This window comes from Apteryx mantelli, chromosome 2, assembly GCF_036417845.1.
Source record: "Apteryx mantelli isolate bAptMan1 chromosome 2, bAptMan1.hap1, whole genome shotgun sequence".
NCBI lineage: Eukaryota > Metazoa > Chordata > Aves > Apterygiformes > Apterygidae > Apteryx > Apteryx mantelli.
In genome coordinates this window covers 79,664,379-79,688,122 of record NC_089979.1, presented here as the reverse complement: position 1 = coordinate 79,688,122, position 23,744 = coordinate 79,664,379, and the positions used below count along the sequence as shown (strand labels likewise).

Below are 23,744 nucleotides of genomic sequence, written 5' to 3'. Positions count from 1 at the left end.
TCCAATATAACTGATGGAGCAATCAGTGTCAAGCACGGGTCTGTCTCAGGGCTGGCTCTCTCACTTAAGGGGCAGGCTTATAAATTGCAGCCATCTCTCCATGAGGTGACCAGTACTTGCAGGACCTCAAGCAAAACACAACTGCACCCTTCAACAGCACCAATCCCCCCTTCAACTCAGTCTTCCTTGCCCAGAGGAATCTGGGAAGGTATTTGTCCTGCTGCCCTTCCTGACTGGACACTGAGTTCCCCAACAGGAGCAATCAACACTTGGATTAACACACCTTTGCAGATAATACTGCAACAATCTTAACAGCAATGATCTCTTCATGCAGTGACTGCCTCAGCGGGATATGGGGAAGGTAATTAAGTAAATCTGTCAGCAAGCTTAAGTTCTGTGTAAAGATCACACCACATGAGTAAAAAAGTTAGGGGACACTACATAAGAAAAAGTTGAAAGACACAGATACAATACTGGGTCTGTGATCTTTAATTTAGAAAGCATCTGCAGTAAGAACTATGCACTCGTGACAATCATCTTAAACACTAACACTGCCATTCCTGGATGCCTCAGTTTCACCTGCACCAGGAAAATCTAAACTGAACAATTTAGCTTCAGACATGCATCCAGTCCAAGTTAATCTTCATGCAGCGGGGGTCAAGACTTTTCCAAACCATGTACCACAGACAAATTCAGTGAACTCACATAAGAACCTGGGTATAATCACCGCAGAAGAAAACATTCATTCACTAAGGGTGAATGTGACAAAATAATAATGTTATTTTCCCATATCCAAGATGAATGCTTTAAGTACCAGTAATTTCAGTAGCTCAGCAGAGCTCTGCCAGTCCCTCTGGCTGAACCTATTCTAGTTTGAAGTACATAATTCAATATTCAGGTCAGAAAGGAAAAATAACTATGAGCAGAAGGCAAAGACCTCGGTCCCTGCCCCTGCTCCAACAAATGTTTAATTATTTTATATTAAGAATTCATTTACAGAAGGGCTGGAATCCAGGCTATCTAATGGGTTTACCTACGAAGAGAAAGATCCATGATCAAATTCCCTCAGACAAAGAAAGGAACACAATCCTAGCTTCCTTCAGGGTAAGTATCAGGCCTAAGTCACAGAGAGCAATCACTAGCTCCACCACTGCTTACATCTCAGAAAATGGTACCTAATTCCAGACAGGAATAAACCAAGTGAGCTGTTCCGCCTGTTTCCCTGCAACAGAAAGGGCAGACTTAAAAGACCTGTTCTTGATCCTGTCTTGTTATAGGCAAATTATGTGGCTTCGTCTTTGGGATCTTGGCTTTTGCAAACACCACTCTTGGGCCTACTTTTCTCCTGGAATTGCACAGGGAGCCTCATTATCTGTATCCCACAGGACAAGGCACCTGGATGTTTGATACCGCAGTACTTAAGGTCTTTTGTGGATCTACTCTGTTGAAAATGTGCTTGAATCACTTCAGTGTTTCAAAAACTTCAAGCTGTGTGATTTATCTTACAAATGACAACCAACCCAACAGAGCTCAAATTCTCAATATCAAGTACGGCACACTAAAGTGTACTGTTCCCAATGAATTTAAAGATTTTTGGGGGGGGGGGGCAGGGTTCAAAGGCTCAAATAGTCAGATTTGAAGTGTCAATAAATACAATGTACTTCATAAGCAGGAGAAAAAAGATTCAACAAGTAAATTATCTGTTGCAAATGGCTCACATGCAGGTAGTTTTAGGTTTAATGCTTTTTTAAAAACATAGCAACCTAGCAGAGTTTTTTGTCACTGAAGGTGCATCCTTTGAATAATCACGCTGCCATAAAAAGGTTAAAAAGGGTGGGTGGAAGGAACTGTTCTCTCTATAGAAATCAGAATTGCATTTCCTAGGCAAACAGGAAGCCACCACCCAGACTTTCCCTCCGCCTGGCTGAGCTGGGAAGGGGAGCCGGGAAGGGGAGCCAGGAAGGGGAGCCACTCTCCCGGGCTGCCATGCAGCCCGGCATGGCCCAGGCAATGGCAGCGGCTTCAGCACGCAGCAGGGAAGCCAAGGCATTGCTGCTACAAAGCTCTGGTAAAACGGCCACCCAAAGGCAGGCTGCCTTTACTGGGTGCTGGATGACATTGTTTAAAAACAAAGCATGTGCAGCCGTGTCTCTGTCTCATCCACAAACATGTGCCTGTCCATAGATGACGTACAAAATGCTCATTTTCAAAACAAGTTGCTTAGTTGGGGGCTTGGGGGAGAGGTTATGATGCTTTGTTCAGTGACTCGCACCTTCACTGGCTTCAGCAAAAGCCGCATGTAAAGGATGATTTCCCAGACAGTTTTCGCTGTGGGACACAAGGCTAGAGAGAAAGGAGGGGCACTTCTATTAATTTCTAGAATCTAGAAGGTGAGTCCCTACTGAACATTTAATTCAACCCCTAAACTGTTTTCACCAATCACTTAGAAGGTAAATAATTATCCTGTTTAAAGAAACCTAGCAATTATATTTTGTATTCCCCCCCCACAGCAGCTACTGCTGTTGTGACAATATTCATCTTGTCCATGATGATTATTATCTGCTGTATAAATATTGATGATCTGAGTAATTGGCGTTCTCTACATATGCTTCTCACTGATACAAATTTCTCTGCCTGAAGTAGGCTGCTGACAAAGTGCTTTCTTCCTTTTGCATGGCAATGAAGCATTACTGGAGGTGCCACAGAGTTGTTAGTCCTGCAACAAAAAAAAAAATGGATTACAACAGCCTTTGGGGAGGGGGAACAGAGTGACATTTGCCTGGACTGGGAAGAACGAACAGTCCCAAAGAATAACAAGGGAGCTAAACTGGTATCCAAACGGCTTAAGTTTAGCTTAGACTGTGCCAACACCAGACACAGCTCAAATGGAAAGAACTCAAAGTTGACAGCTTCATGGCAAACACTGATAAGCAGGGTATGTTATGTTCATGGGATATGTCCTCTAGGACATGCATGTTACACTCACTCGCTGATGATGGGTGTATTTGGTCTGGATAAAAACCACCCAGAAAAACAAGCCAATCTTGTATTGAAGAAGAACACTAGGCCAAATGTGATGCTGAGACAACTGGATTTGCCAATGCCACCCCTTAATTTTTGCCAGCGTGAGGCCATCATGTCACAAAAAAGCAAAGCTGGTCCTGAGCCCCCCTCACCCATTCAGAAATGCCACAGGCATGCCACGCAACATCAGTTCAAGCTCATTTCACTGGTAAAATGCATTTGCCCAGCAGACTCTGCACACAATCAGGTAGTCCCCTCTCCTCCCGCAATCAGCAAAAAAAAACAGTAAAAATACTACATTGCATGTTCTGGCTAATTCAGCCTGAATGCGGTCATATAGCCACACAATCTGGCAGTACAAAGACCCTAGTATTGGTAGAGACAGAGCTGCGGCCTAATTCTCCCATGGGCACAATTTCTCGATGAAATTGGAGACTTGAATTTCATATCAGGATGTCAAAGAACCAACAGTGTGGCTTTAGTGGAAACAAACTTTCTAAGATATAAAACCTTGAGTCTGAACTTCGTTAAAGTTACCTCATTGGAATTATAGATCAGGGGACGAAGATTTTTTCAGCCATGTAAATTCTGGTGAGATTTTTATGGATAAAGAGTTTTAACTTATCTCCACTGTAGCAATAATCTTTTCTAAGGTTTCCATCCATGCTTTACAGTATCTGAAGACTAACACTGAACAAAGATGTTTTAAAAAGATTTTTTTTTAAGCCACAGAAATTAAGAGAAAAACAGTCTGTCTGATTTACATCTGTAAGGGAAGGACTGTGTTACTGAAGATTAGGGAGAGCAGATAGGATACAGAAAGCAGCACAAGAAAAGACACCAGACTCACTACAGGAGCTGGAGGCCAAGGCAGAAACAAAAGGAAATTGAGTGGCGATGGAGAGAGAAGCAGCAGGAAGTGAGGGCAAACAAAGATTAAAAAAAAAGAATGTGAGCAGTTTGGAGTGCCTGAAGGTGGAGTGGGAGGAACTTCTGTTTGCGATAGCAAAAGAATTAGGGTCTGGAAGTATTACTTTCTTTGTTGCCTTGTTCAAACAATTACATAACAAGCCATTATATGTAATCACGGAAGCCACTAATTTATATATATTATATGCACATGAACAGACTTAACATAAGTACATACTAAACACTGATATGACGTATCTTCTCACTGTGACACCGAGTATTAAACAGTCCACTAGTTCAGTATGTCCCCCATTATGCAATTAATTCTCCTTCTTGCTTTCTGCAGCTACTTTCTTCCCCCATTATTTATACAGCGCTTTGGGGTTTAATATGTTACAATCTTTAATGACAACTGCTGTACATCTCCGAAACTTGAAGGGAAATTGCTTCCAGCGCAAAATTAAAGGTTGAACTCTTACCAGTAACTCCGGGCATGCTTAACTAATACTAAGCCGCATAACATACCCTAATTAGTACAACAGGTCCTTTAAAAAAAAAAAAAAAAAAAATCCACATGACCTCATTGTCATTTCTTATACTGAGTCATTTTAGAAACCCATTGAAACAGAGTCCCGCATAATTCTCTGACATCAACATTGCACTGCACTGATTAAAGTAGACTGGATCCTAACAACCAGGTAACCCCCACCCTCTTTTGTTTTTTTGTTTCTTTGTTTGGTTGGTTTTTGTTTTTTTCTTTTCCCCTCCCCTTCTTCTGTTTTTAAGACAAGACACAGTCTGGTGACCTCCAGCAAAGAGCCAGTCTTTCCTAAGTGGCCTCTAGTTATATTTCCTAGGTCTACTTCATTTGCATGAAGATTTGTTATAACATGTGCTATATGCACATGAAATGTTCTACTGCTAATGCAAATTATTTTGCATGCAAACACAAATTGCAGGTGGCAAAGCAACTAACTGTCCAATTCACAAGCACAAACAGCTTTAGTTCTCACAAGCTTGTACATGCATATAAAGTTCAATGCAATAAAATGTACCCATAACTTTGAAAGTCCTGTTAAAACACGTTTGAAAACATGACTCACAAGTCTCAAATCTTCACACTACTGAATCACTAAAAGTGAAATCACATTTCCATCAAATAATGCTCCAGGTAGTTATCAATCCTATGTTTGGCTCTAAAAACACCATCATTTAACTTGGCTAAAGCTATGCCTGTCTGACATACCTTTTCCTGCACAGCAGTGTCAACCCGGAGCGTGAAGAAATATGACCTCAAACCACTACAGCTGCATTGCCAAGTCTCCTTAAAGAGGATTCAGTTATACTTGCAAAATTGCAGTTTTACCAGCTCAGTGTGTTTTCATCAAGAGAGTAGGTGGTTTTATCACATCTGTGCCAAAATCACTATGTCCACAAAAAGAAATGCTTTGCTAGGTTAGTATCCTGGTAAAGTATCCCTCGTGGAGATGCGAAAATGTAATTTCACTATAAAAATAAATGCAGTGGAGTTAATCATTTCTTGCACTGGGCACATGGCCATCTGCTTTCATTGCTTCTGAACATTCACAGCACTCTGAACACTTAGGAAGACAACAGTGATTTTAAGACCCTGTTTCTTTCTGACTTGCACCAGCTTCCTGGGGAGAGGAAGGGTTGCAAGGCAACGTCTATGTCTCCCAGATACCAAGCACCCTTTTGGAATAGGCAAGGGTGGGTAGATGCTACATTTACCTTCCTCTAGTGGTGTGAGGTTCATAAGCAGGCCAGACAGTTGCGACTGGGGCATAGTAAAAAAGACTCTTGACCTATGATGCCAGGCTGACTGCATCACATGCACATGTTTTCAAAACGGCACGCAGACCTGTACAGATTTGGGAAGTGCAGCACACCTACTAGTCTATCCTTTTGCTATTCCACACCAGCTTTTCACAGGAAGGGCATTCACAGGAAGAGAACTTGCCAATGCTACCTGGAGTTTTGTGCTTTCACAGGCTAGAGAAACCCAGCCAAAGGACTGAGGGAAAGTATACGAGCACTTGTCTGATCAAATTTATTTACATTATGTACTGAAAAAAAATCAGGTACCAAATACATCACCCAGTAATTCAAAGAAACCTAATAAACAAGTTTAAGATTCCAAGCAATCTCCTGAAATTGCTACTCCCACAAAGTAGTTTCTTCTAGCTTTTTAGATGCAAAGGGTGCCAGCAATCTACCTCAGAACAAGAGCCAATGACATGGAGAAATCTATAAAAGTAGTAATAGAATAGTATAAAAGTAGTAATATAGTAATATATAGTATAAAAGTAGTAATAGAATACAGTTCACAAATATTTGTTAGTTTACCAAACACATTTAGTAGTTTACCAAACACATTTAGTAGTTTCCTTCTATGTAGCACTGAAGAACTGCAACTTGTATTTCTTCTGCTTATGATTTCTGCAGTCCTTCAGTGGCCTAAGATGTTTTCCTCCTTAAGTAATGCTTAAATGCTTCCAGTTTTCACTTCAAGAGTATTCCCTTAAGCTCTAAACACATATATCCTGACACAAGAGAATAATTCACACTTCCCAGGTGCACTGACACCAAGTTATAGTACTCTTTTCAGATGAAGCTAATCTTCAATAACTTTAAAAAGTTATTAAAATAAGGCCAACTATGCAAGTAGGAGTTTCCTGAGGAAGAAGAGTAGTGCTTAATCCTTTTTTGTAATCATTTACATTACTTCTTTTAATGAGGATTGAACTTTTTTTGTTGTTTTTACAATAGCACCACTCCGCTGCTTTAAACAGTTGCCTCCTATGTTCACCAGCATGAGAGAAAAGAGTAAGAGCTGATTGAACGCACTGTTCCCTTCACGCAGGTCAGGGCTTTCAGTACGCTGGCTTGCAGGTTTATCCGCACGCAGGGAGTTCTCAGTGGAGGGTACTGATGGGATTCACTGGTTTGGATCACTTTTTATCACCAGTGTCCTGCAGAGAGGAGGCCATAAAACACTGCCAGGAATCAGAGGCAGACAAGAAAGATGCATTAAAGAAGTACAACAAACAAAAACCTTAACAAACTAACTGTTCCCTCCTCTCACCCCTTTTGTGCTTCTTCCCTGCACCTCAATATCAAAATCAGAGAAGCAGCAAGAACAGAAAATAAATGTTAGTGTGGTCATAGATGTAGTTATTTACTCCACAATTTCCCGATAGCTTTTATAAGCACTGTCAGGGATTTTCTCTCTTGGGAAAGGTGCATTTATTTAACACAGAAGTCCAGCTTTTCTGTTGTGTTTGGCATTACTGAAATATTCAAAGGGGGTTTCACGGACCTAAATGCTTGCACGCATTTTCCAGTGTCCTCTCCACTGCATAAGCAAGCCATGCCCAGCTAAAGCTACTGCATGCAACCCCGTTTGATTTGCGAAAGGGGGAACCTGCTACATCTCAAGAGTATCTAGTATATCACACCAGTGACTTCAGATCCTTCAAAAGCTGTGCTTGGCTTTTGCTCAGACCTGTGCGACATTAAAGCAATGAAGAAAAGAGACTCCCAAACTGTGACCCAGGGACAGCTATGCAGCAGGCAAATCACTCAAAGAGGTGCACGGCACAATACAGAGCTATGAGTCGCTACCACCTGTGGTACTATCTGGTATTTAAAAAAAGTGAACATTTGGCTTTAGAAGAATAATTGGCCATGGCTATCCAATACCCTAGAGTAGGTTTAAACCAATACAGCTGTGCTGTGGGTAGAAAAGAGTAAGTTAAGGCAAGAAAGTGGAGAATGAAGCCTACATTTATATACCACCAGGCTACATGACAGAATAACTTACAAAGCTATTTTAAGTTGCTAAAAAAGTGCCTTTTTCCATAAAAATAAATTTTCACAAATTGCTGGTTCTCTCTGACAGTTTCCTGGTAAGCCAAAAGCATTCTTTTTTCTTATTATTTCATTTTCCCTCCATAAATATGTATATGAACATACACACAAAACTTTTTCTTCAGCCTTCCACTGTTCTCATTTTACCATTGAGAGAAACTTAGAAGAAGAAAGAGGAGTGAGAGAAGGGAGCAGACAAGAGGGGTCTTTTTACATTTTGCTTTTAAATTTAAAAAAAAAGTGAATTAAAAATTTTTTTGTAAAAGTTCTTTGGTTTTGGAAAAGCCATTTTCCGTTTGAAATAATTCATTCAACTGAACGTGTGACAAATAGCAAGAACAAACAGGTTTGGACCAAAGAGCTTGACCCTTCGATTTCACCTGTAAAAATAAAGATACCATTTACAAATCATCAGCTCTGACTAGATGTTCAGAGGATATATTCAGATATGAAAATCAGATCCCTCTACTGTTTCCCAGCACACTGGCTCTGTAGTACCGCACTGATCAACACTGACACGAGCATTCAGGAGCACCTGAGCCTCTATGGGAAGTGAAATTACCCTGATGCAATAGCCGTCTTTGTTTCTATTTGACAGTGCACAATACAATTGGCATTTTCCAGTTTTCCTTCCCCATTGCCAGTTTTGAAGATAATAAATGAGAGTATTAATGAAGGTTTAAGCAGCAGGTCTCATAAATTACACACAAAAAATCTTTTCTGTTTGATCACAATCTTCCATAGGTCTCTAATGAGAAACATGAACAGTCTACTAATCATCTCATCACTAATGCAAATAACCATCTTGGCCTCTCATCAAGTATCTCTAAGACTTAAACAATGAGCCTTTAGATTGCAAAGCCCTATGTGCAAAAGCTGCCATGTGCCTCCGAAATAAGCTCAGTGTGATAACACCGTGTATTTCATGCTTTGTGGCAGCTGAAAGCAGTCTACTGAATACAGCCATGTATTTTAAGCCTAAGAGATCGCCAGCTACCATAACAGCTCACAAGCACTTCCCAAGCCCTTCTGTCCCTAGCTAAGCAAACAAAAATCAGCCAGATACTGCAAATGCAGTGAGCTCATGGATGAGGTGATGTTCAGATAAAACAAAGTACCTTCAGGCCTCCTAAAAATAAATGCTGAATAAGCAACATAGCACGATGAATAAAGTCCTGGGTTGGCACTTAAAAAAAAAAAAAAAAAGTTTCTATCCCTAGTTTTGCTCCATGGCTGTGAGGTTCCTGGGGGCACCTCCAGCCCCACCAGTCCCTGCCCACCCCATGGACCTCACCCAGCCTCAGGCCCCCATTTCAGTCCAGCCCGGGGCCAACAGTCCCTGCCCCACGATGCTGAGGGGTGCTGGCTCCAGTCCCTTCTCCCACATGGACGCGGTTCTCGTCTCCAACCCAGGCTCTTGTCTCTGTCTCCTGCCTCTCCCAACTAGGCCCCCTGGATGGACCCTGGACCTGGTCACCCCTCACCATGCCTGGGGCCCTTGAGGGTTCCCATTACCCACCCCCAGCTCTGCCCATCATGATTGGACCCTGTGGGACAGCACCCGGCAGTGAGGGCACTGCCCATGCTGGGGTCACCCTCAGCTCCCTGCTCGTCATCCCTCATGGAGCAACCCCGCTCCTGCTGCTTCCCGATAACAGCTCATATGTGAGCTCTTGTGTGATTTTCACTCTCTGAATTTCCCATTTTACAGACAGGTATCATGATCTGACCTTCTCTTAAGAGTGCTTTGAGATCAAATGATGAAAACAGTGTTGTGTTTCATGAAGCATTATTATTGCTGTGTTAGTGAAGTTTGGATCACAAGGTCTTCCAAGGTAAAAAGAAACATCAGACATAAATTATATCTAGGTTAGCCCCTTACCCTTGACATCAGTTCCATATTGCCAGTTCTCATAAAAGTTATGGGAAAACTGGTAGACAGTCCGGTGTAGCAAACAAAAGGAAAGTCCTGTTTGATCCCACAAAAGCCAAGACAAGCTAAAAGAGGACAAGCAATTTGTAGCTGTAGTCACTGATGTTAACAGATCTACTGTGGTGGAATTAAGAAAACATGCTTCCAAGTGTCTGGAAAACAGCATAATGAGGTTTATTTTTAAATAATTATATTTAGAAAGTATTATTAGGAAATTAAGCTTGAAGAATTTAAATATTTCAAGTAACAACATGAACACTCCACCATCCCTTATCCTGCTGTAAGCAGGAATGGCTGCCATACATGTACACATTTCCTAGCATAGATCAACCGCAACCATTTCCTTTCTTAGTTGATGGGATAATTGTTGGACTTATGTCACTATCAGCAAATTTTTACTTTCTAAGCAGCAAGCATTTGTATAATAGGAATCCTCCTATCAGCATTACCAGCTGTGCCCCAAGCACAGCAACCACAAGTGCACTGCAAAATCTTAACATGTGTGTGTTTGTGTAAACATTACACCTCTGTAGAGAGAGGGAGAATATTTTCAGAGTAAACAACACAAGGATTTTCATCATTTAGGATGTCAGAAGGCCACAGCAATCTGCCACTCACCTTCAGGACTTGGTACTTATTCAGCTAGAAGCTTCTGTAACTCCGATCACAATCACATTACGCAACCATTTTTATTAAACATGAATATACCGGCTTTGAGAATATAAGAAACTCCTCCATAAGAAACTCTTCCTCTCAAAGCAGTCGGTTTCTTCAGTGTATTATTTTCCCTAATTCTAGCTTGAAGACATTAAAACAACCAACCAACATTAGAACAGGAAACGCAGAAAGAAGAACTAAAATTATATAGGGAGACACAATCTATTCTCACCACTTGGATTATAAGCGGCTGCCCCAGGGAGATAAGCAGGGGGAAAAGGGGGAGCTTATTACATCTTGGTCAGACCCCAGAAGTCCTTCCAAAAAACTGAGAGAGGTAGAGGGCACTAAGCTTGAAAACGGGCACTCTAACACACTTAGAGAGAAGAGTGTCTCCACCCAAAATTACTCACTTTCAGAAACAAAGAGCAGTCCTCCATGCACCAGAGCATACCTCCTATGCAACTCCACCTGCAGCTGAGGGGAGCAAAAGGCACATTGCAGAAGATGTCAGCACTTTGTAAGAGTGGGACTTTAACTGAGAGACCACTCCTAAACAGGAATATCTTGAAAGGTGTCTCCTTCTCAACTTTTGACTTGGGAGAAGGCAGAAAGAGGCAAGAGAAAAAACTGATGGTTCCTCCTCTTAACCAAAACACCTACACATGTGCTTTTTAAAAATAAGTGAAGTTAGGGCAAATCATGTTTGGGCTGAGGAGATTACACAGGAAAGTTTTCAGCCCAAGAGGTAAAAAGGGCTAGGAAAAATTACTACTAAGAAAATATTGTTTTTGTTAAAGCTTGAAGAAAATCAAATTTGAATGGAGAAGGTTTTGGTCTAGTTATAAATGAAGTATACTCCAGCAAAACTCCTGTTCATTAGAAAACTTTATGCAAGACACAAATATGTGGACCATATTTTCAAAATAAAATGCATCAGAAATTAGTTATCTACTGCCTCCAGTTCAGCAACATTGGTAATGATGATCATTATTTTCCTGGTATTACAGCCTTCCACTTTTCTGTTTAGACCACCCAAATATACTTCTTCTGCCTAGAGCAAAACATTGGCACACTGGCTATTAGGGCTCCACGAAGTAAGACACAATGATACTTTTGTCATGCTAGCCAGCCTACCAAAATTATTCAATGCCATTTGGGAAGGCTATAAAAAAAAGGAAAAGAAAGAAAGAAAGAAAAAAAAAAAAAGAACTGCTATCTCATAAAGAGCCTAAAAGCTAAAAGTACACTTCACTGCATACTTACAGGACCTTGACACTACAGCTCAGGATTGTGCACACTGCAGAGTTCAAGACAGGCCCACAAATCAAAGGGAGCTGTACTAGTGCCATCAGTGATGGCTGCCACAGGCTTATCAACAGCCCACAAATGGGCCCAACTGGGGCAGAAGATTGATGAACTCAAGGGAGGCAACAGCAGCCCCAATCTGACATGCAGGGAAATGATGCAGGAGTATGTGCTGCCTCCATCCCTGCTCCGGAGTGATGCATACCTGCGCCTGGCATGCGGTGCAGGCACCCCCTGCAGTCAGGAAGGGATTCTTCCTCGTAGCGATAAGAGTAACAACAAGCAAAAAAGAAAAAGGTATAAACTGAAGTGCCAAAAAGCTTCCATTGCAAGGCAGGCTATCAATTTAGAAGTGCTACTCACAGACTGAGCCAGGGGCTTGTCAGCTGAATAAGTTCTCTAGGTTAGAGGCAAGCAGGTGCGAGTGCTAGATGGCTGGCACGCAGAGAGGAGGATGCAAGAACTCAAGTTATCACTGGAAGACTAATAGCTCCGACATCCTCAGTTCTCTCAGCAGAGATGAAGGGCATACAGTAGAAATTCAAAGTCCAAACCCAGGTAGACCTTGCAGGCTTGGGCATTTTAACACCATGGGTAAAGCTGGAGCTGCTTGTGATATATTCCTCTTTCCTCTAGCTGCATTAGGATAGAATTTTAAATCTGATTTACTGTCTACACACAGCATACTACCACACAGTGCAACTGAACAAGACTGAGAGCAAAGAGCAAAGTGTAGAAAAGAGACTGGCCTGAGGTTTTTGTTTGTTTGTTTTTTTAACAATACATTGTACAGTCTACATCAACATCCCTAAAAAAATGCTCAATCTGTCCTGCACCTTAGAAGCTAGGTACTGAAAAAAATCCAGAATACAATTAAAACATGAATTCTGTTAAGTTTCACTTCCCTCTGCAATTTTATAATCATCTCATCCACCAGTTTTGAAAGAATATTAATACTGGCATCAGCTGGCTCTCCACCTCTTCTGCTGAGCCAGCATTTTCTAAGTCCTGTCCCTGCCTTTCAGCATCCAACCACAGATGCTGAGAGGAAAAAGAGAGGGGGAGGCAGCACTGAAGATGAAGAGATGCCAGTGCAGTGCTGGGGGCAGCACTGGGGCCACCCCACCAAGGAGCGGATTCTGTCCCTTGGGCACTATGGCAGCTTACAGTGCCTGAAGATCTGCCTAAATAAGTTTACCTCAAAAGAAAAACACACACATAGACCATACAGAAAAAGTCTGTATCAGAGATTAACTGAAGCCAAAACACAACCCCTATCCAAACTCAGCCCAAATCCTAGGTACACAGTCTCACTGCTGGCTTCCCAGCTAGAGATGACTAGGTCAGCAATACACAATCTTTTTTTGTTTCACAGAACCTTTTTTTTGTCCCCTGAAAAATACATAGATCTCTATATTGATACAATTCATTTTTCCCAGTTATCCTTCACAGACCCATTAGACGATGTTCTTGGCCCCTCAAGCACCTACAAACCAGAGCTGAAAACCAGTCCCATGTTCCTCTTGATAACTCTCTCCTTTTCAAATACATGGAGTTCAGTAGTACTAGCCCTTGGACTTATTCATACAAGGCGATAATGCAGTGAGAACTGGTTGATGCAAGTTTTTAGTATCTGGCTTATTATTTATTTTATAAAGGTGTACAATTTGTTGAGTCATCCAAAACATTAAGACACTTTGTTCTGTCATGATTTTATTATTCTAATTTGACATGATTTATATCCATCAAGGCCCTAATTTACATCACAAATTCCCGAGAACACAAGTCTGAGTTTAAAATCATTTTCATGCCGATTGTTTTGTTGCAGGTCAGTCTGGTCTGTTCCAAAATCAGGTTTTGTTGGCAACTGTATTTTCTCTAGCTCGTATCATCCACTTTTCCTTACGTGTTTTAATGAAACAAAAAGGTACAAAGCATTTAAAGAAAGCCAACTGTTATGCTTATTTGAGCATAATCAGAAATCTCTGTCCCCTTCCCTCTTACTGTAGTGTGGGGCTAGTACTAACTTTCCTTCCCCTCCCCTCCTTTAGGCAAATGGGGCTTTAGGAAGAAACTCACTGTAAATTGGTCAGAAAATTGAAATGCAGGCAGAGAGCATCTGAATGTTTGCTTGGAACTACACACATTATTTCTCCAGGAAACAGCAGAATTGCACTAATTTGCATTTCAGTGGGAAGCCCAGTCTCTAGAACCTGCATACCCTTGATAGCAACTATAATGTTTTAATTCACCCCCAAAACCCAAAAGAACATGAGTGTCCAGTCTGCCTCACTTTTCTATGAACTTATGTAATTTAAATCTCACATTCAGCCCCCTAAAATGGCATGTCCACCTAGGCTTAATTGTAGAACAAGATAAGTGGGATCAAGCACAAAAAGAAACATTGAAAAACAGGGCAGAACGCAGCATATTCTTTAGGTGTAAATCATTTTTATAGAGTTGGTCTAAAGCAGCCATTTACCCGTTGCATCTCAGAGGATGCACACAATAAAGGCTCTCAACTAAAAGTAAGGAAGATGACCACCAAAGATGCTTAATTCAAAGATGCTGGGCTGGCCTTTATCCTCAGTTTGAACATGCAAAACTTTTAGATCTAAACTGGGATCAAGATTCCACACAGCGCTAACAGGATATCTAGATCTGGTACCTCTGAAAATTTATAGGTGGTGCTGGCAGTACGAACAGAAGGGCATAGGTTAGAGCGAAGGTACCAGAAAGCCAGGGAAGAAGCAGGTGGTATTGTTAGAGGTGCAAAGGAACAGAGGGAATGGATTCAGAACTGCAAAGGGTGAGCTTAAGGGAATGAGAAACTTGCCTGCAATGGAGAGAACAGCACCAACACCAGCAAGTCGCAGATGTATCGGGACCCATCAGAGAGCACTGCCCTCCCCACCCTGGATGAGGACCTGAAGTTCCCCAGTCTCCCACCACGCTGGCTCCAGGCTGTGAAACTCCCTACCAAAGCTGATGACAACTTGCCGAGCATGTCACCCTGCTCTGGCAACTACTCTGGCAACCACAGCCTACTACTGCTACTAGCCAGGCTGTTAGCTCTTGGGGTAGAAATTCATGGTGCAGCTCAAAGGTCTAAAGCCAGGGATGACCCAAATCACTACAGTTTCATGTGACAGGACTGATTTGTATTCATCTCCCTCCTCTTCCATTTGTATAGTTAGAAAATTACATTAAAACCCAGCTATGTTTAATTTCTAATAAAAAGACTGCAAATGGGAGTACTCAAAATTAAAGAAGTACGATAATGAAGACTGCCTGAACAACATTCATCCAGCTCCCCTATGCATCCACACTGATTCTGTCTCTAACTCAACGATCACAAATCCTTTGTGCCACGGAAATCAATTGCTTTGGGAATGAGACAGGTTGTCTCAGACCCTGCCACCTCATTCAGCAGAGATCAGAAAGATGAACAGTGAATGAGGCAATGCAGAAAGAAAAAAAAAAAAAAGAAAAAAAAAAAGACAACCACATCCCTTAAGGAAGTTGGACGTGCCACCTGCAGAACGGAGTTCCCTCTCTCTTTGCTTCAGTCTTTGTAAGATGTTCAGCAATCACTGAAACCAGTTTTTCCTCAGATGACCCCTAATGGTGCAGTCCCCACTCTCTGTAAATCCAGAACATCCAGGGCTAACCTGCAGCAGTGCTGAGACTTACAGCTCAGGTCAGTTGTCCCTGTGCTTTCAATATGAGCTGCTATATCATGCTGGGTATTCTGAGGCAAGTGAAAAATAAAATCATCCCTAAGTATCTCTTTTAGGTAGCCAAAACTGAAAGAATTTCAACAGTGAGTTGCATTTGCTCTTTGCCTCCATTCCTCAGCTATGAAAATGAATACAGTACCGCATCTGAGATGTTGCAAGAATAAGAACTTCCCCATTTGCAAAGCCCCTGGGAAGGAACTAACACCACTGCTCAGTTCAAGGTTTGGGTGGGGTGTAAAATAAATAGATGTGGAGGCACTCACAGAAAGTAAATGGGGAAGAGAAAATGAATAATGCGGTAATTATCTATCCACTGAAAGAGGTACTCTGTGAAAGGGAAAAAATGATGCAATTATAGAATTAAAGATTGTATCATAATGCAGATGCAAAGGGGAGCTATGCAACGTTAGTTCTGGCACTTCCTTGCTTTTGTCCGCTTGACTTTGTAACCTCATTGTTCTCCTAATGTCATTATTTTGTAAGTAATTTAAATGCAACATAATTATGAGCTCATATGTTTATATCTTTTCATCATTAATAATGTGTGGAACAACTGGCAGACTCTGCTCCCAGTGTGATTGATGTCTCCAGCAGATGGCTATGAATGATTCTCTTTTTCTTCCACCTTTATCAGAGGGAGGAGAGAGGGAGATTTTATATTTGAGCTTCAATTTCATGTACAAACATTTGGGGAATTTGGGGTTGTTTCAGATGAGGAAACCAAGACTGATATTAATTACTCTGAAATGAGTTATAACGGATCAGATTTTAAAAGCAAAGGCACAGAGCCATCAACGAGCTTTGCCCAAGGTCAGAATGAAAGCTCCCAAGGCCTGGACCCCAGATAACCCAACTGGCAGGCCAAGCTGCTGAATCCCTCCTACCTCCCACATTAAAACTTGTTTAAGTATAATATTGCTGTTAACTGCAGGTCAGGGATGAAGCCAATCACCTCCAGCCTGTGTTTGCTGGTAAATGCAGCCAACAAGCAACTTCTAAGAGTGTGTCATAGAAAATACAACTGCAAGCAAATGTTACAGTTGTATGTGTTCATTCTGAATGATAATTGTTATATTGGGTTTTTTTTAAGTAAATTGCCCTGTGCGCCGTGGACTTCAGACAAATTGCCAACATGTTTCTCAGAGTCAGACAAGTCTGGCTCACCCTACTTCATGACGGAAAGCAGCTGCAACAGCAACAACCTGACTTGTTTTATTTGCAGATATTAGCTGGCAAGAGGCACTGTGCCTGATGGCACTGTATAGGTGTTTTTTTCTTGTTGTTGGTTTTTTTAAGTGTAAAAGTCTATTGGTCTTTGTATGCCCCCATTTGTAACCCCTCCCCTGTCTTTTTTTAAGCAGTACTTTTACCTTGTTTAACAGCTGCTGGCAGCTACTGTCACAAGCTTTACACATTCTCTTGTTCCTAACAGTGCAAGTTTCACTTCCATCTTTCCCCAATATCGAAGAGTACAGCCTGCAAAATCTGGAGCTATCAAGTCCCTCAGGTTCAGCCAGTCAGAGCCTGCAGAGTGTCCCAAGCACTCTGACCACACCATCTCTCTCCAGTTCACATATTTCATAAAAGCTCCATTGCAGAAAAGTCTGTCTTGATGACAGCACTTTGGCTTTTGGCATGCAAGTCACTCAGTTTCTTTTAAAACATAATAGAGCAACATGGTACTACCAGCATTAAATGCATAGTGCTAGCTGTATCGTGTTAGCCATATACGGCTAGCAAAAGCAGGCAGGAACATTACTGCAGCAATGTTCTGTTCCTTTTACTAAACCTGGAGTTCAGAAGGAGTCTTTCTGTCTCTGGTAACAGAGCCACCTCTGCCAGGGAGGGGTAAGGAATTGGTGCTCTCTAAGCACGTTACTCCAAAACTGCCTTTTTCAGCATTTCTCACACCTTTCTCTGAAGCTCCCATGTACGGCACTATCAGAGGAACGAACTGCATGGGATGTCTGGTCTGAGCCCAAGAGGCTGTTCCTAATGATCACAGTAATCTACCGAGCTGCACTACCAGTGGTAGTGGCTGGTACATGTGGGAAGGAAAGCAAGGAAAGCAAAATTCTCCTTTAGTAAGTGCCATGGCTCTAACATAGGCATCCCAACAGTCAGTGTGAATCAAGCTACCCTGACTTCGCTCAAGACCCAGAAAATAAGGGTAGCACAACTTCTGCCCAAGAACTTGGTTCTTTTACTCATGCTTTTACTTCCAGAGGTCTCCAACCCAGTCGCTAATGGGCAGATTTTGCAAAGGCAAGGAGGGAACAACAGCCCCCTTTACCCTGTTTGCACAGCTTAGTGTGCCACATGCTCTGTCCCGTGATGGGGGACCAACCACACAGTTTCTCCCTTCATATCACCTTGACAGATGTATTTGTTCTTAGTTGCTTCATAAGCTGTCTTAAGAGGAGTGACAAGTGACACATGGGTGTTTGAGATTCAGCTCGGCCCTCCAGGGTGATGCTTACTATTTTGACACTAGAGACTGACACTGAAGAGCTCTGAAAATGCCACACTGTGCCTGAGGACAACAGGTAGACAGATAGTCTCTCAAGATCAGCAACAACAGAGAGGGTAGCATAACATGCATGGGCTGACAAAATATGTGTATTTGCTCATGACACCTTGACATCCCTGTTTCTTATGCCTCTGTCTGAACAGATGCCTCACTTTTTACTTACCCTAGGTCTATGAAAGATTTGCCCACTATGCTCAGCACAGGTGTACTGAAAATCCTTCCAGAACAGGCACAACCTCGATCAGGGTGGGACTGCTTTTCCTTGTTTTCACCAGATTCCCAAGATACCTATATCAGAATAGCCACATCTACACTGGGGCTCTTAGCCATGCAGAAATGTGTGGCTGAAATCTCACAGCATTGCATCAGCTGAAGCACACCTGGCCTACCATAACTCTGGGGAAGGGGCTGTGTGAGCATTTAAGACTGTATTCTCTCACAGATTATATTTTGAGAGAAATGTACAGCACTGAATCTCATCTTTTCAGCACACTCAAACTATCGTTGAATTCAACAGGGAAGGTGTGTGATCACCCAAATAATCACACTGCCATTGCGCATGTGTGTTTGTGAACACACAAACCTCTGCATAAGTCCCACCCACACTGCACATTCCTTTTTGTTCCAATTCTCACCTCCGTTGAGGCCCAAGGTGTCCTGGAGGTCAAGAGAAGCAGGCTCCAAGCTATGACTGTCAGCCTGCCATCCTTCCTAAATCTCAAGTTGGTTTAGCTTTAAAAATAAGAGTAGCTGTGTTGTAAGAAGCATAACAAACAGACCTAGTCTGCTACAGATGCAGGTCATCTACATCTACCCTCCTGCCCCTCCATCACAGCAACTGCAGCTGCTACCAGTTGTTTTCACACCAACCACTATGCTGGAGACCACACGCACCTTGTGACTTGTCCAGGGATATGTGCTGGATGTTCAAGCACTACCCATGTGATGACCAGCCAGTCAACTGCTATCAGGCAGAACAAATAATGCCTAAAGCCTTTTCTTTAAAAGCAGGACTACTTCAAGATTTCCCATCTATCCAGCCACTAATCTAAAGAAAAAAACATGGGAAATTAATGATCTTCAAGACTGCCACCCGTTGGTCAAATCTGATTGAAATTGGCCAAACGTAAAGGGCAGGAGACAGACAGAACTCATTTCCTCAGGAAACTAGGTTTAAAAAAACAAAACAACAACAACAACAACAACAACAAAAAACACACTATGGTCCATTTGACTAGTGACAATTCCACGTTCTGTTACATCCCAGGAAACAGGGCCTTAACACACTCTTGCCTAATCAAGCATCTGAGCTGCACAGCATATATTGCAGTCTGCTCTGTAACTTTCCAGATTTTATGCATCTGGAGCAGTAAGGGGCAAATTACAAAATCATTTACATTTTAAGGTTACTTGGAAGGGGTAATTTTTGCAGCAGGAAGAAAGAGAGATGGTAAAGTCTTTTGCATCTGAAAGGGGTGAAGTGGCTTGTCAGGGCTGAGGGACTATTACTCAACTTTAACCGTTGAAGCTGCTAGGGCTCCTGTCTCCTTCGCAATCATTTTCATTTCTGTCAGCTCCTCAGAAGTTCCAGGCATGAAGCTGATCTCATCCCAGAGATTTCAGCTTCTCTCTCCTCTGCTGCTTCCTGGTCAGGATTTATGGAGCCTCACCCCATGCTGTGCCAGCTGGCCTCATCGCCCTTACTTCACTGACAGGGCCTCAGAGGAAACACGACTGAATTAATTCCCAAAGAGGTGTTCGGCCAGGAGAGGGAAAGGTCAAGATTTCTGCCCACCTCCCCTGGGATGATTCGGGCCCGACCCCAAGTCATCCAGTGGGGTTTTCAGTCCATAGGATGGCTACCACTGGCTTTCAGTGACGTGCAGCAAGCAGGTGCCTTTGAAACAGGGGTCAACTGTGCTGCAGTGAGAACACGAAATGCTGAAAGAAGGGGGGCAAAACCATTGCCTGCTCAGGACTCAGGGAGATTTTGCACAATTAACTTGCACACATGAGAGCTGGAAGGTTTTCGTCTAACACTGTTTATTCTGATAGACTGCACTACAGAGCTGCATTAGTTCCAAGGGCTTCTCTGCTCCCTCCACAGAACCCAGCACAGCAGCAGCAAAGCTATTTGTGTAGAAAATAGCATCAGCAAAGCAAGCAGGCAACTCTGGACAGACTCAAGAACAGCTGTGGAATTTCTCTAGAACACCCACATACTGTAAAGGGGAGGAAAAGACCAGGTTCAAATCTCACTTCCAGCCCACCCAGTAGCTAGAGGCAAAGCATAAGAACAGGACAGAATTTAAGGCATGCTAAGATCCCAGGTTTTTGGAATTCATTCCCTACATTTTCCACAAAAAGAGAGCACTCATGCCCCAAATCTACCACCTTTTACTCAGATCGCACATCATTTACTCAGCTGAATAACCACACTCAAGACAGTGGAACTACTTGCCTGAATAACTGCTACTTGATGCATAGAAGAGCTGCAGAACTGGCTGACAAATAAATATAGATATACAGAAGGCAATATAAAACCAACATTTTAAAAGGCCAGCTCCCTAACACTAGATCCCAAGGCAATATAAAACCACCATTTTAAAAGGTCAATGCCCTAACATTAGAGCCCAAAGTCAACAGCCATATGGTCAGAAACACAAATCACCCAGGAGCTCCCAGGCATTTGATAGAGTCACATCAACTGATCAGGGCATCATCTAGGCCATGTGGATCACTTTAGACCCATATCCTCCAGGTACCAACTGACTGGGGTCATATTCTGAAAAATATTTCAGTGACTTAGGAAACTAAGCTCCACTGGAAAAGATGACTGGAGAATTTAAGAGTCTAAATATCACCAGCTTCCAGCAAGACTTCAGATCCCAAGTGAAAACTAATTCTCCAGAAAACTCCAGCAGAGAAGCACCACTGCTCATGTTTTTGTAGGTATTGGTCCCCAAGTAAGGTCAGTTCTTTCACACTGAACCCGAACACAATATGGCATTTGTTCTAAGCACTATACAAGTAAAAAAGAAGTGCAGTTCACATTGTAGAAAGCTTATAATAAGAAGCCTTGACCTTAAAGCCCTTGCACAAGTGCTTGCTTGTGTGTAGCCCTCTGATTTCACTGGGACAACAGGTGAGACTAAAGTTAAAACTGTGATGAAGCCTCCATCAGACTGCAGCTGATGGAGCTCTTGTTCCACTTCATCAGAGGGTCAAGGTGAGAAGCCAGAACTGGAAGCAGAAACAGGCATGGAGAAAAAACACACAGGGATTTTGGCAGAGCGGGATGCCCAAGTGAGTCAGTCGCAAGATCAAGACCAGTGCCCAGAGGGCTCTATCTGCCAGTTCCCTGAGCACTCTGCTAAGTCACAGTAACTCAGGATGAGCGGCTCCTTCGAGTTATTGCATTCACGTGTATAATTTAAACACACTACATTAAGGCTGAATACTTATTGTCCTACTGGCCTTTTTTATCTGGATACTCCACAGCACTGGCCAGTGCTTCCAAGGAGACTTCATAACACACACACAAAACTTTGATCAGGTGTGGCCCAACCAATTTTCCCCCCAGACAAGAAGCAGAAAACAAATGTCTTTTTCCTTTGTCTTTTCATACCTGGCAAGCTGTCCAAAACCTGACAGACAGACATTACAGGTTTGAACCAGCGATTTGGGCTTTTTAACTGTATTGCCAACAAAAGCGTGAGCACGCAGGGAATTTTCCACAGAAGCCTGTGCTGACGACACGCCAGTGCCACAGACAGCAACAGCACAAGATTGTTCTAACTCTGTAGTCCTCAGCCATGATTCTTTTTTACATTTTACCTTTCATTCAATTAAGAAGCTCAAAGCCAATCACACATTGTTACATGGCCAAGAATAGCGTTTTCGGAAGGTCTTTTTTTAATCTAAATTACTATTATTATCCCATGAGTTCTGCATTAGTTCAGACTCAATGGGCATTTCTAAAGGGCCTGTGACCTCAGCCTGGATACAAAAAGGCTAAAAAGAAGACCTTCATATGCAGCAGAAGTTAGAAGGTTACAAATATTTTCCAGCAGCCTCACTCAGAACCAAAACCTGAGGAAATCTGTATCAGAAGAAGAGCTCTACAAAAGGGAGTATAAAAAACAAACAAATCATGGCCCGTATCTGTGAGGAGGAAAAGAGTTTTACTGAGTAAACAAGAACTGAGGAATTACAGTATTTATAGCTGAATTAATGGGACGTTATCAAAAGCCTGTTTTCTTTGTTCTTTTTCTTTCATACATATATTACACATACACACACCCTTAATGCTTCCCCAACTAACAACTTAGTGCACACATCTTAATCATATCCACATTTTAAAAGAGGCAAACACAGAACTGCTTCCAAAGTCACTCCACCAGACGGCATGCTGAAACAAAGCATGGTAGATGTTGGTAACGTTTGTAAATCACATATTTTTGCAGCGCAACCCTAGCTAGCAGGCAGCATCTAAAGCTACAACAAACTCACAGTTCTGTCACTCTGCAGAGCTGGAATATACCTACATAGAGCAGTTTATTTCCCTCCTCTTGTCTATTTAAAAAAATAAAATAAAATATTTTCTAAAAGCCTAGCAAGATGTCTAGCGTTACATGATGCTATCAGAGTTACTGGATATCTTCTCCTGTAACTGCCAGCATAAAGAAGAAAAAAAAAATCAAAACAAAAAAAAAATCCACCCAGTCTACAAGTTACCTGGATTTACTTTAAGGAACTACACGGATAAGCACACTCCACTTAAAACAATGTTGATGTGACTGCAGATATAACCCAGCCAGATTTCAAAGTAATCTTTGTGCACTGCAACCCTCCAGAGACCAAACTGAGAGTTACCAACATCGAGCACGTTTCGGTGGGTTACCTGAATCGCTCACTGCGTCTCGTTTCTCGCTTTCGGCATGATGGTACCAAGGGGGGAAGCGCTCAGCGGTCTGCAGGCAGGAGGCGACAGCCGGGAAGCACAACTGCGCCCGAGCTTTGTTCCGCCTGCAGTGAATTGCGCGCAGCCGGGGCAGGGAGACGCAGCAGCGGGTTACGAAATCCACAGCTCCCCCCAGCCCCGATGCAGGAGCGGGAGGTGTGAAAGGGGGCGACACGCTCCTGGAGCCGCCCCCGCCACGGACGCTGCACAAATAGCCGGCAGCCGCACTCGCCTCTCCCCTGCTCCGCCGGCGCTTGCCTACGTTCCCGCGCACCAGCCGCGCTGCTCCGCGCCGCGCCCGCTGCGCCGCCCCCGCGCCGCGCCCCCCGCAGGGCTCCCGAGCTGGCCCCGCTGCCAGGCCCGCGAGGGGGGGCCTGCAAGCGCGAAAGCAAAAAATAAATTAAAAAAAAAAAAAAGGAAAAGAAAAGAAAAAAGAAGCCCCTCTAGAGGCTCGGCGCAAGGGAACTCCGCGAGGCCGGAGGGAGAAGGCGGTATCGCAAACGCGCGGATCACTGACCTTGCAAACATCTGCCTCTTATTATTAGCAATGGCTGTTTGCAGTATTACTGTTATTACCGCCGCGATTAGCCGCGGCGGGAGGCAGCGCGGGGCTGCGGGCCCGAGGCGGGGCGGCCGCCGGCGGGCAGGGGGCGGGCGGAGGCGCCGCTGCCGCCCGGGACGGCGGCGGCTGCGAGCGCGGCTTTCCCACGCTGCCCGCGCCGCAGTGCCGCTGCGCAGGGACGGCGGCCCCGGAGCCCGGGCGGCCGCTCGGGAGCCCCGTGGCCAGCC

At 43.2% G+C, this 23,744-nt stretch overlaps 1 protein-coding gene across 6 annotated transcripts in view; it reads right to left on the bottom strand.

Annotated features, from left to right (window-relative positions):
• The window catches only part of RNF152 (ring finger protein 152), a 47,469-nt gene extending 23,929 nt beyond the window's left edge, over positions 1 to 23,540 (bottom strand). For 4 of the 6 annotated variants that reach the window (XR_001292280.2, XM_013940715.2, XM_013940732.2 and 1 more), the window contains exon 1: positions 22,896 to 23,191. The gene's annotated coding sequence lies outside the window, so the exon portion shown is untranslated. Of the gene's footprint in view, positions 1 to 22,895; positions 23,192 to 23,472 lie in introns of those variants that run through there. The other 2 variants (XM_067290968.1, XM_067290969.1) reach the window with 2 other exon arrangements.
• Positions 23,541 to 23,744: the final 204 nt, after the last annotated feature.